The sequence below is a fragment of the Schistocerca serialis genome, unplaced genomic scaffold, assembly GCF_023864345.2.
Source record: "Schistocerca serialis cubense isolate TAMUIC-IGC-003099 unplaced genomic scaffold, iqSchSeri2.2 HiC_scaffold_1393, whole genome shotgun sequence".
NCBI lineage: Eukaryota > Metazoa > Arthropoda > Insecta > Orthoptera > Acrididae > Schistocerca > Schistocerca serialis.
This window is the reverse complement of record NW_026047617.1, coordinates 32,035,484-32,048,346: the sequence shown is the minus strand read 5'-3', so window position 1 is coordinate 32,048,346 and position 12,863 is coordinate 32,035,484.

Sequence of the window (12,863 nt, the reverse complement as noted above, 5' to 3'; positions counted from 1 at the left end):
TAGTTCTCATGTGAGTCTAGATAGTCGAATCCGATGCAAAACTGATAGTTAATTGTAACGTTCAGGGCCTCCTAATGACGATGGAACACACAAATCGCTTAGAAATTCAAAACATCGTCCTTCAGCGGACTTGTCTCCAAGGGGATAATGCTGCGTCGGGCATCAAATGGTCCGTCTCCTATGAGTCTAGATTTACGAATCCAACGCAAAACTGATAGTTAATTGTAACGTTCAGGGCCTCCTAATGCCGATGGAACACTCAAATTGCGTCGAGATTCAATACATCGTCCTCCAGCCGACTTGTCTCCAAGGGTCTATTGTTCCCTCGGGCGCCTTTTGGTCGTTCTCCTGAGTCTAGCTTATGGAATCCGACGCAAAACTGATAGTTAATTGTAACGTTCAGGGCCTCCTAATGACGATGGAACACTCAAATTACGTCCAGATTCAATATATCGTCCTCCAGCCGACTTGTCTCCAAGGGGATATTGCTGCCTCGGATACCTTATTGTCGTTCTACTGTGAGTCTAGATTTTCGAATCCGACGCAAAACTGAGAGTTAATTATAACGTTCAGGGCCTCCTAAAGACGATGGAACACTCAAATTGCGGCGAGATTCAATACATCGTCCTCCAGCCGACTTGTCTTCAAGGGGATATTGCTGCCTCGGGCACCATACGGTCCGTCTCTTGTGAGTCTAGATTTTCGAATCCGACGCGATACTGATAGTTAATTGTAACGTTCACGGCCTCCTAATGACGATGGAACACTCGAATGGCGTCGGGATTCAATACATCGTCCTCCAGCTGACTTGTCACCAAGGGTCTATTGCTGCCTCGGGCACCTTATTGTAGATCTCATGTGAGTCTAGATTGTCGAATCCGATGCAAAACTGATAGTTAATTGTAACGTTCAGGGACTCCTAATGCCGATGGAACACTCAAATTGCGTCGAGATTCAATACATCGTCCTCCAGCCTACTTGTCTCCAAGGGACTATTGCTGCCTCCGGCACCTTATGGTCGTTCTCCTGTGAGTCTAGAATATCGAATCCGACGCAACACTGATAGTTAATTGTAACGTTCAGAGCCTCCTAATGACGATGGAAGACTCAAATTGCGTCCAGATTCAATACATCGTCCTCCAGCTGACTTGTCACCAAGGGTCTATTGCTGCCTCGGGCACCTTATTGTAGATCTCATGTGAGTCTAGATTGTCGAATCCGATGCAAAACTGATAGTTAATTGTAACGTTCAGGGACTCCTAATGCCGATGGAACACTCAAATTGCGTCGAGATTCAATACATCGTCCTCCAGCCGACTTGTCTCCAAGGGTCTATTGTTCCCTCGGGCGCCTATTGGTCGTTCTCCTGAGTCTAGGTTATGGAATCCGACGCAAAACTGATAGTTAATTGTAACGTTCAGGGCCTCCTAATGACGATGGAACACTCAAATTACGGCGAGATTCAATATATCGTCCTCCAGCCGACTTGTCTCCAAGTGCCTATTGTTCGCTCGGGCGCCTTTTGGTCGTTCTCCTGAGTCTAGGTTATGGAATCCGACGCAAAACTGATAGTTAATTGTAACGTTCAGGGCCTCCTAATGACGATGGAACACTCAAATTACGTCGAGATTCAATATATCGTCCTCCAGCCGACTTGTCTCCAAGGGGATATTGCTGCCTCGGGCACCTTATTGTCGTTCTCCTGTGGGTCTAGATTTACGAATCCGACGCATAACTGATAGTTAATTGTAACGTTCAGGGCCTCCTAATGACGATGGAACACTCAAATTGCGGCGTGATTCAATACATCGTCCTCCAGCCGACTTGTCTTCAAGGGGATATTGCTGCCTCGGGCACCATACGGTCCGTCTCTTGTGAGTGTAGATTTTCGAATCCGACGCGATACTGGTAGTTAATTGTAACGTTCACGGCCTCCTAATAACAATGAAACAGTCAAATGGCGTCGGGATTCAATACATCGTCCTCCAGCCGACTTGTCTCCAACGGTCTATTGCTGCCTCGGCACCTTATTGTAGTTCTCATGTGAGTCTAGATTGTCGAATCCGATGCAAAAGTGATAGTTAATTGTAACGTTCAGGGCCTCCTAATGCTGATGGAACACTCAAATTGCGTCGAGATTCAATACATCGTCCTCCAGCCGACTTGTCTCCAAGTGTCTATTGTTCGCTCGGGCGCCTTTTGGTCGTTCTCCTGAGTCTAGGTTATGGAATCCGACGCAAAACTGATAGTTAATTGTAACGTTCAGGGCCTCCTAATGACGATGGAACACTCAAATTACGTCGAGAATCAATATATCGCCCTCCAGCCGACTTGTCTCCAAGGGGATATTGCTGCCTCGGGCACCTGATTGTCGTTCTACTGTGAGTCTAGATTTTCGAATCCGACGCAAAACTGAGAGTTCATTATAACGTTCAGGGCCTCCTAATGACGATCGAACACTCAAATTGCGGCGAGATTCACTACATCGTCCTTCAGCCGACTTGTCTACAAGGGGATATTGCTGCCTCGGGCACCATACGGTCCGTATCTTGTGTGTCTTGATTTTCGAATCCGACGCGATACTGATAGTTAATTGCAACGTTCAGGGCCTCCTAATGACGATGGAACACTCAAATTGCTTCGGGATTCAATACATCGTCCTCCAGCCGACTTGTCTCCAAGGGTCTATTGCTGCCTCGGGCACTATATGGTCGTTCTCCCGTGAGTCTAGATTATGGAATCCGACGCAAAACTGAGAGTTAATTATAACGTTCAGGGCCTCCTAATGAGGATGGAACAGTCAAATTGCGGCGAGATTCAATACATCGTCCTCCAGCCGACTTGTCTTCAAGGGGATATTGCTGCCTCGGGCACCATACGGTCCGTCTCTTGTGAGTCTAGATTTTCGAATCCGACGCGATACTGACAGTTAATTGTAACGTTCACGGTCTCCTAATGATGATGGAACACTGAAATGGCGTCGGGATTCAATACATCGTCTTTCAGCCGACTAGTCTCCAAGGGACTATTGTTGCCTCCGGCACCTTATGGTCGTTCTCCTGTGAGTCTAGAAGATCGAATCCGACGCAACACTGATAGATAATTGTAACGTTCAGAGCCTCCTAATGAGGATAGAACACTCAAATTGCGTCGAGATTCAATACATCGTCCTCCAGGCGACTTGTCTCCAAGGGTCTAGTGTTCCCTCGGGCGCCTTTTGGTCGTTCTCCTGAGTCTAGATTATGGAATCCGACGCAAAACTGAAAAATAATTGTAACGTTCAGGGCCTCCTAATGACGATGGAACATTCAACTTGCGTCGAGATTCAATACATCGACCTTTAGCCGTTTTGTCTCTAAGGGTCTATTGCTGCCTCGGGCACTGTATGGTCGTTCTCCCGTGAGTCTAGATTATGGAATCCGACGCAAAACTGAGAGTTAATTATAACGTTCAGAGCCTCCTAAAGACGATGCAACACTCAAATTGCGGTGAGATTCAATACATCGTCCTCCAGCCGACTTGTCTTAAAGGGGATAATGCTGCCTCGGGCACCATACGGTCCGTCTCTTGTGTGTCTTGATTTTCGAATCTGACGCGATACTGATAGTTAATTGCAACGTTCAGGGCCTGCTAATGACGATGGAACACTCAAATTGCGTCGGGATTCAATACATCGTCTTTCAGCCGACTTGTCTCCAAGGGACTATTGCTGCCTCCGGCACCTCATGGTCGTTCTCCTGTGAGTCTAGAATATCGAATCCGATGCAACACTGATAGTTGATTGTAACGTTCAGAGCCTCCTAATGACGATGGAACACTCAAATTGCGTCGGGATTCAATACATCGTCCTCCAGCCGACTTGTCTCCAAGTGTCTATTACTGCCTCGGGCACCTTATTGTAGTTCTCATGTGAGTCTAGATAGTCGAATCCGATGCAAAACTGATAGTTAATTGTAACGTTCAGGGCCACCTAATGACGATGGAACACACAAATCGCTTAGAAATTCAATACATCGTCCTCCAGCCGACTTGTCTCCAAGGGGATAATGCTGCGTCGGGCATCAAATGGTCCGTCTCCTATGAGTCTAGATTTACGAATCCAACGCAAAACTGATAGTTAATTGTAACGTTCAGGGCCTCCTAATGCCGATGGAACACTCAAATTGCGTCGAGATTCAATACATCGTCCTCCAGCCGACTTGTCTCCAAGGGTCTATTGTTCCCTCGGGCGCCTTTTGGTCGTTCTCCTGAGTCTAGCTTATGGAATCCGACGCAAAACTGATAGTTAATTGTAACGTTCAGGGCCTCCTAATGACGATGGAACACTCAAATTACGTCCAGATTCAATATATCGTCCTCCAGCCGACTTGTCTCCAAGGGGATATTGCTGCCTTGGATACCTTATTGTCGTTCTACTGTGGGTCTAGATTTTCGAATCCGACGCAAAACTGAGAGTTAATTATAACGTTCAGGGCCTCCTAAAGACGATGGAACACTCAAATTGCGGTGAGATTCAATACATCGTCCTCCAGCCGACTTGTCTTAAAGAGGATATTGCTGCCTCGGGCACCATACGGTCCGTCTCTTGTGTGTCTTGATTTTCGAATCTGACGCGATACTGATAGTTAATTGTAACGTTCAGGGCCTCCTAATGCCGATGGAACACTCAAATTGCGTCGCGATTCAATACATCGTCCTCCAGCCGACTTGTCTCCAAGGGTCTATTGTTCCCTCGGGCGCTTTTTGGTCGTTCTCCTGAGTATAGGTTATGGAATCCGACGCAAAACTAATAGTTAATTGTAACGTTCAGGGCCTCCTAATGACGATGGAACACTGAAATTACGTCGAGATTCAATATATCGTCCTCCAGCCGACTTGTCTCCAAGGGTCTATTGCTGCCTCGGGCACCTTATGGTCGTTCTCGTGTGAGTCTAGATTATGGAATTCGACGCAAAACTGTTAGTTAATTGTAACGTTCAGAGCCTCCTAATGACGATGGAACACTCAAATGGCGTCGAGATTCAATACATCGTCCTCCACCCGACTTGTCTCCAAGGGTCTATTGCTGCCTCGGGCACCTTATTGTAGTTCTCCTGTGAGTCTAGATTGTCGAATCCGACGCAAAACTGATAGTTAATTGCAACGTTCAGGGCCTCCTAATGACGATGGAACACTCAAGTTGCTTAGAGATTCAATAAAACGCCAGCCGACTTGTCTCCAAGGGGATATTGCTGCCTCGGGCACCATATGGTCAGTCTTCTGTGGGTATAGATTGTCGAATCCGACGCAAAACTGATAGTTAATTGCAACTTTCAGGGCCTCCTAATGACGATGGATCACTGAAATTGCGTCGATATTCAATACATCGTCCTTCAGCCGACTTGCCTCCAAGAGTGTATTGCTGCCACGTGCACCTTATGGTCATTCTCCTGTGAGTCTAGATTATCAAATCCGATGCAAAACTGATACTTAATTGTAACGCTCAGGGCCTCCTAATGACGATGGAACATTCAAATTGCGTCGCGATTCAATACATTGTCCTCCAGTTGACTTGTCTCCAAGGGTCTTTTGTTGCCTCGGGCGCCTCTTGGTCGTCCTCCTGTGAGTCTAGATTTTCGAATCCGACGCATAACTGATAGTTAACTGTAACGTTCAGGGCTTACTAATGATGATGGAACACTCAAATTGCGTCGAGATTCAATACATCGTCCTCCAGCTGACTTGTCTCTAAGGGTCTATTGCTGCCTCGGACACCTTATGGTCGTTCTCCTGTGAGTCTAGATTTTCGAGTCCGACTCAAAACTGATAGTTAATTGTAACGTTCAGGGCCTCCTAATGACGATGGAACACTCAAATTGCGTCGAGATTCAATTCATCCTCCTCCAGCCGACTTGTCTCCAAGGGTCTATTGCTGCCTCGGGCACCTTATTGTCGTTCTCCTGTGAGTCTAGATTATCAAATCCGACGCAAAACTGATACTTAATTGTAACTCTCAGGGCCTCCTAATGACGATGGAACATTCAAATTGCGTCGCGATTCAATACATCGTCCTCCAGCCGACTTGACTAAAAGGGTCTATTGTTGCCTCGGGCGCCTTTTGGTCGTCCTCCTGTGAGTCTAGATTTTCGAATCCGACGCATAACTGATAGTTAACTGTAACGTTCAGGGCTTCCTAATGATGATGGAACACTGAAATTGCGTCGAGATTCAATACATCGTCCTCCAGCCGACTTGTCTCCAAGGGTTTATCGCTGCCTCGGGCACCTTATGATCGTTCTCCACTGAGTCTACATTTTCGAATCCGAAGCAAAACTGATAGTTAATTGTAACGTTCAGGGCCTCCTAATGACGATGTAACACTCAAATTACGTCGAGATTCAATAAATCGTCCCCCAGCCGACATGTCTTCAAGGGGATATTGCTGCCCCGGGCACAATACGGTACGTCTCTTTTATGTCTAGATTTTCGAATCCGACGCGATACTGATATTTAATTGTAACGTTCAGGGCCGCCTAATGACGATCAACACTCAAATTGCGTCGGGATTCAATACATCGTCCTCCAGCCGTCTTGTCTCCAAGGGTCTATTGCTGCCTCGGGCACCTTATGGTCGTTCTCCTGTGAGTCTAGAATATCGAATCCGACGCAAAATTAATTGTAACGTTCAGAGCCTCTTAATAACGATAGAACACTCAAATTGCGTCGAGATTCAATACATCGTCCTCCAGCCGACTTGTCTCCAAGGGTCTATTGCTGCCTCCGGCACCTTATTGTAGTTCTCCTGTGAGCGTAGATTGTCGAATCCGACGCAAAACTGATAGTTAATTGCAAAGTTCAGGGCCTCCTAATGACGATGGAACACTCAGGTTGCTTAGAGATTCAATAAAACTCCAGCCGACTTGTCTCCAAGGGGTTATTGCTGCCTCGTTCACCATATGGTCAGTCTCCTGTGGGTCTAGATTGTCGAGTCCGACGCAAAACTGATAGTTAATTGCAACTTTCAGGGCCTCCTAATGACGATGGATAACTGAAATTGCGTCGATATTCAATACATCGTCCTTCAGCCGACTTGTCTCCAAGAGTGTATTGCTGCTTCGTGCACCTTATGGTCATTCTCCTGTGAGTCTAGATTATCAAATCCGACGCAAAACTGATACTTAATTGTAACGCTCAGGGCCTACTAATGACGATGGAACATTCAAATTGCGTCGCGATTCAATACATTGTCCTCCAGCCGACTTGTCTCCAAGGGTCTTTTGTTGCCTCGGCCGCCTTTTGGTCGTCCTCCTGTGAGTCTAGATTTTCGAATCCGACGCATAACTGATAGTTAACTGTAACGTTCAGGGCTTCCTAATGATGATGGAATACTCAAATTGCGTCGAGATTCAATACATCGTCCTCCACCCGACTTGTCTCTAAGGGTCTATTGCTACCTCGGGCACCTTATCGTCGTCCTCCTGTGAGTCTAGATTTTCGAATCCGACTCAAAACTGATATTTAATTGTAACGTTCAGGGCCTCCTAATGAGGATGGAACACTCAAATTGCGTCGAGATTCAATACATCGGCCTCCAGCCGACTTGTCCCCAAGGGGATATTGCTGCCTCGGGCATCGTACGGTCCGTCTCTTGTGAGTCTAGATTTTCGAATCCGACGCGATACTGATAGTAAATTGTAACGATCAGGGCCTCCTAATACCGATGGAACACTCAAATTGCTTAGAGATTCAATACATCGTCCTTCAGCCGACTTGTCTCTAAGGGGATATTGCTTCCTCGGGCACCATACGGTCCGTCTCCTGTGGGTCTAGATTTTCGTATCCGACGCGAAAGTGATAGTTAATTGTAACTTTCAGGGCCTCCTAATGACGACGGATCACTCAAATTGCGTCGATTTTCAATACATCGTCCTCCAGCCGACTTGTCACTAAGGGTCAATTGCTGCCTCGGGCACCTTATGGTCGTTCGCCTGTGAGTCTAGATTTTCGAATCCGACGCAAAACTGATAGTTAATTGTTACGTTCAGGGCCTCCTAATGCCGCTGGAACACTCAAATTGCGTCGAGATTCAATACATCGTCCTCCAGCCGACTTGGCTCCAAGGGTCTATTGCTGCCTCGGGCACCTTATTGTCGTTCTCCTGTGAGTCTAGATTGTCGAATCCGACGCAAAACTAATAGTTACTTGTAACTTTGACGGCTTTCTAATGACGATGGAACACTCAAATTGCGTCGAGATTCAATACATCGTCCTCCAGCCGACTTGTCTTCAAGGGGATATTGCTGCCTCGGCCACCTTGTGGTCGTTCTCCTGTGAGTCTAGATTATGGAATCCGACGCAAAACTGATAGTTAAATGTAACGTTCAGAGCCTCCTAATGACGATGGAACACTCAAATTGCGTCGAGATGCAATACATCGTCCTTCAGCAGACTTGTCTCCAAGGATCTATTGCTGCCTCGGGCACCTTATGGTCGTTCTCCTGTGAGACTAGGTTATCGAATCCGACGCAAAACTGATACTTAATTGTAACGCTCAGGGCCTCCTATTGACGATGGAACATTCAAATTGCGTCGTGATTCAATACATCGTTTTCCTTCCGACTTGTCTCCATGGTTCTATTGTTGCCTCGGGCGCCTTTTGGTCGTTCTCCTGTGAGTCTAGATTTTCGAATCCGACGCATAACTGATAGTTAATTGTAACGTTCAGGGCATCCTAATGATGATGGAACACTCAAATTGCGTCGAGATTCAATACATCGTCCTCCAGCCGACTCGTCTCCAAGGGTCTATTGTTGCCTGGGGCTCCTTTTGGTCGTTCTCTTGAGTTTAGATTTTCGAATCCGACGCAAAACTGATAGTTAATTGTAACGTTCAGGATCTCTCAATGACGATGGAACACTCAAATTGCGTCGAGATTCAATACATCGTCCACCAGCCGACTTGTCTCCAAGGGGATATTGCTGCCTCGGGCACCTTATGGTCCGTCTCCTGTGAGTCTAGATTTTCGAATCCGACGCATAACTGATAGTTAATTGTAACGTTCAGGTCTTCCTAATGACGATGGATCATTCATATTGCGTCGAGATTCAGTACATTGTCCTACAGCCGACTTGTCTCCAACGGTCTATTGCGGCACTGGCATCTTATGTTCGTGCTCCTGTGAGTCTAGATTTACGAATCCGACGCGAAACTGAAAGTTAATTGTAACGTTCAGGAACTCCTAAAGACGATGGAACACTCAAATTGCGTCGAGATTCAATACATCGTCCACCAGCCGACTTGTCTCCAAGGGTCTATTCCTGCCTCGGGCTCCATTTTGACGTTCTCGTGTGAGTCTAGATTGTTGAATCCGACGCAAAACTGATTTCATTTATTTATTTTTTATTTATTTATTTATTTATTGTTCCGTGGGACCTCATTTAGGAGAAGTCTCCATGGTCATGGACTGAGTCAATACATGAAATTATAACACGATTGTAGAAACAGGTAAAATGAAATATAAGAAACATATTCAGGCGACAAGTCGTTAGTTTAAATAAAGAAAACAAGAATGTAACACTGGAATTTGCTTAATTTTTTAGCTCTTCCAGGAGCTCCTCGACAGAATTGAAGGAGTGAGCCATGAGGAAACTCTTTAGTTTAGACTTAAAAGTGTTTGGGCTACTGGTAAGATTTTTGAGTTCTTGTGGTAGCTTATTGAAAATGGATGCAGCAGAATACTGCACTCCTTTCTGCACAAGAGTCAAGGAAGTGCATTCCACATGCAGATTTGATTTCTGCCTTGTATTAACTGAGTGAAAGCTGCTAACTCTTGGGAATAAGCTAATATTGCTAACAACAAACGACATTAAAGAAAATACATACTGTGAGGGCAATGTCAAAATTCCCAGACTATTGAATAGGGGTCGACAAGAGGTTTTCGAACTTACACCATACATAGCTCGAACAGCCCGTTTTTGAGCCAAAAATACCCTTTTTGAATCAGAAGAATTACCCCAAAAAATAATACCATATGACATAAGTGTATGAAAATATGCGAAGTATACTACTTTTCGTGTTGAAATGTCACTTATTTCAGATACTGTTCTAATGGTAAATAGAGCGGCATTTAGTTTCTGAACAAGATCCTGAACATGGGCTTTCCACAACAGCTTACTCTCTATCTGTACGCCTAGGAACTTGAACTGTTCCGTCTCGCTTATAACATGCCCATTCTGTCTGATTAAAATGTCAGTTCTTGTTGAATTGTGGGTTAGAAACTGTAAAAACTGAGTCTTACTGTGATTTAGCATCAGATTATTTTCCACAATCCACGAACTTATATCATGAACTACGTTATTTGATAATGTTTCAATATTACACACAAGATCCTTCACTACCAAGGTGGTGTCATCAGCAAACAGAAATATTTTTGAATCACCTGTAATACTAGAAGGCATATCATTTACATAAATAAGAAACAGCAGTGGCCCCAGCACCGACCCTTGGGGAACGCACCATTTAACAGTGCCCCATTGGGACTGAACATCATTACCACTCTCAATATTGCAGAGGATTACCTTTTGCTTTCTGTTCTTAAAGTAGGAGGCGAACCAATTGTAAGCTACTCCCCTTACTCCATAATGTTCCAACTTCTGCAGTAATATTTTGTGGTCAACACAGTCAAAAGCCTTCGTTAAATCAAAGAAAACACCTAACGTTCGCAACCTTTTATCTAATCCATCCAAAACCTCACAGAGAAAAGAGACTATAGCATTTTCAGTTGTTAAGCCATTTCTAAAACCAAACTGTACATTTGACAGCAAATTATGTGAATTTAAATGCTGCAGTAACCTTGTATATACAACCCTCTCGATAACTTTAGCAAACACCGATGGCATAGAAATAGGTCTGTAATTGTCAACATTATCCCTGTCTCCCTTTTTATAAAGTGGCTTCACTACCGAGTACTTTAATCGGTCAGGAAACCGACCACTCCTAAAGGAAAAGTTACAGATATGGCTAAGTACTGAGCTAACATACGTGGAACAATACTTCAGTATTCTGCTAGATACCCCGTCATATCCATGAGAGTTCTTGGTCTTTAGTGATTTAATTATTAACTCAATCTCCCTCTTGTCAGTATCATGGAGGAGCATTTCAGGTAACAGTCTCGGAACACTTTTCTCTAAGAGCACTATATGATTCCCTGTTGGGACTAGGTTTCTATTTAGTTCACCTGCTATATTCAGAAAGTGATTATTAAATACTGTACATATATGTGACTTATCAGTAACACGGACATCCCCACTACGCACTGATTCTATATTCTCGACCTGTCTCTGCAGACCAGCCACTTCCTTGACGACTGACCATTAGGTTTTAATTTTATCCTGAGACTTAGCTATTCTATCTGCATACCACATACTTTTTGCCTTCCTAATAACTTTTTTAAGCACCTTACAATACTGTTTGTAATGGGCTGCTGCTTTTAGATTTTGACTGTTTCTAACGTTAATTGTAACGTTCAGGGCCACCTAATGACGATGGAACACTCAAATTGCTTCGAGATTCAATACATCGTACCTCTAGCCGACTTGTCTCCAAGGGGATATTGCTGCCACGGGCACCTTATGGTCGTTCTCCTGTGAGTCTAGAATATCGAATCCGACGCAAAACTGGTGCTTAATTGTAACGCTCAGGGCCTCCTATTGACGATCGAACATTCAAATTGCGTCGCGATTCAATACATCGTACTCCAGTCGACTTGTCTCCGAGGGTCTATTGTTGCTTCGGGCGCCTTTTGGTCGTTCTCCTTAGTCTAGATTATGGAATCCGACGCAAAACTGATGGTTTATTGTAACTTTCATGGCCTCCTAATGACGATGGAACACTCAAATTGCGTCGAGATTCAATACATCGGCCTCCAGCCGACTTGTCTCCAAGGGGATATTGCTGCCTCGGGGACCGTACGGTCCGTCTCTTGTGAGTCTAGATTTTCGAATCCGACGCGATACTAATAGTAAATTGTAACGATCAGAGCCTCCTAATGCCGATGGAACACTCAATTTGCTTAGAGATTCAATACATCGTCCTTCAGCCGACTTGTCTCTAAGGGGATATTGCTTCCTCGGGCACCATACGGTCCGTCTTCTGTGGGTCTAGATTTTCGTATCCGACGCGAAAGTTATAGTTAATTGTAACTTTCAGGGCCTCCTAATGACGACGGACCACTCAAATTGCGTCGATTTTCAATACATCGTCCTCCAGCCGACTTGTCACTAAGGGTCAATTGCTGCCTCGGGCACCTTATGGTCGTTCTCCTGTGAGTCTAGATTTTCGAATCCGACGCAAAACTGATAGTTAATTGTAACGTTCAGGGCCTCCTAATGCCGCTGGAACACTCAAATTGCGTCGAGATTCAATACATCGTCCTCCAGCCCACTTGGCTCCAAGGGTCTATTGCTGCCTCGGGCACCGTATTGTCGTTCTCCTGTGAGTCTAGATTGTCGAATCCGACGCAAAACTGATAGTTAATTGTAACTTTGACGGCTTTCTAATGACGATGGAACACTCAAATTGCGTGAGTTTCAATACATCGTCCTTCAGCCGACTTGTCTCCTAAGGTCTATTGCTGCCCCGGGCACCTCATTGTCGTTCTCCTGTGAGTCCAGATTTTCGGTTCCGACGAAAAACTGAGAGATAATTATAACGTTCAGGGCCTCCTAATGACTATGGAACACTCAAATTGCGTCGAGATTCAATACATCGTCCTCCAGCCGACTTGTCTTCAAGGGGATATTGCTGCCTCGGCCACCTTGTGGTCGTTCTCCTGTGAGTCTAGATTATGGAATCCGACGCAAAACTGATAGTTAAATGTAACGTTC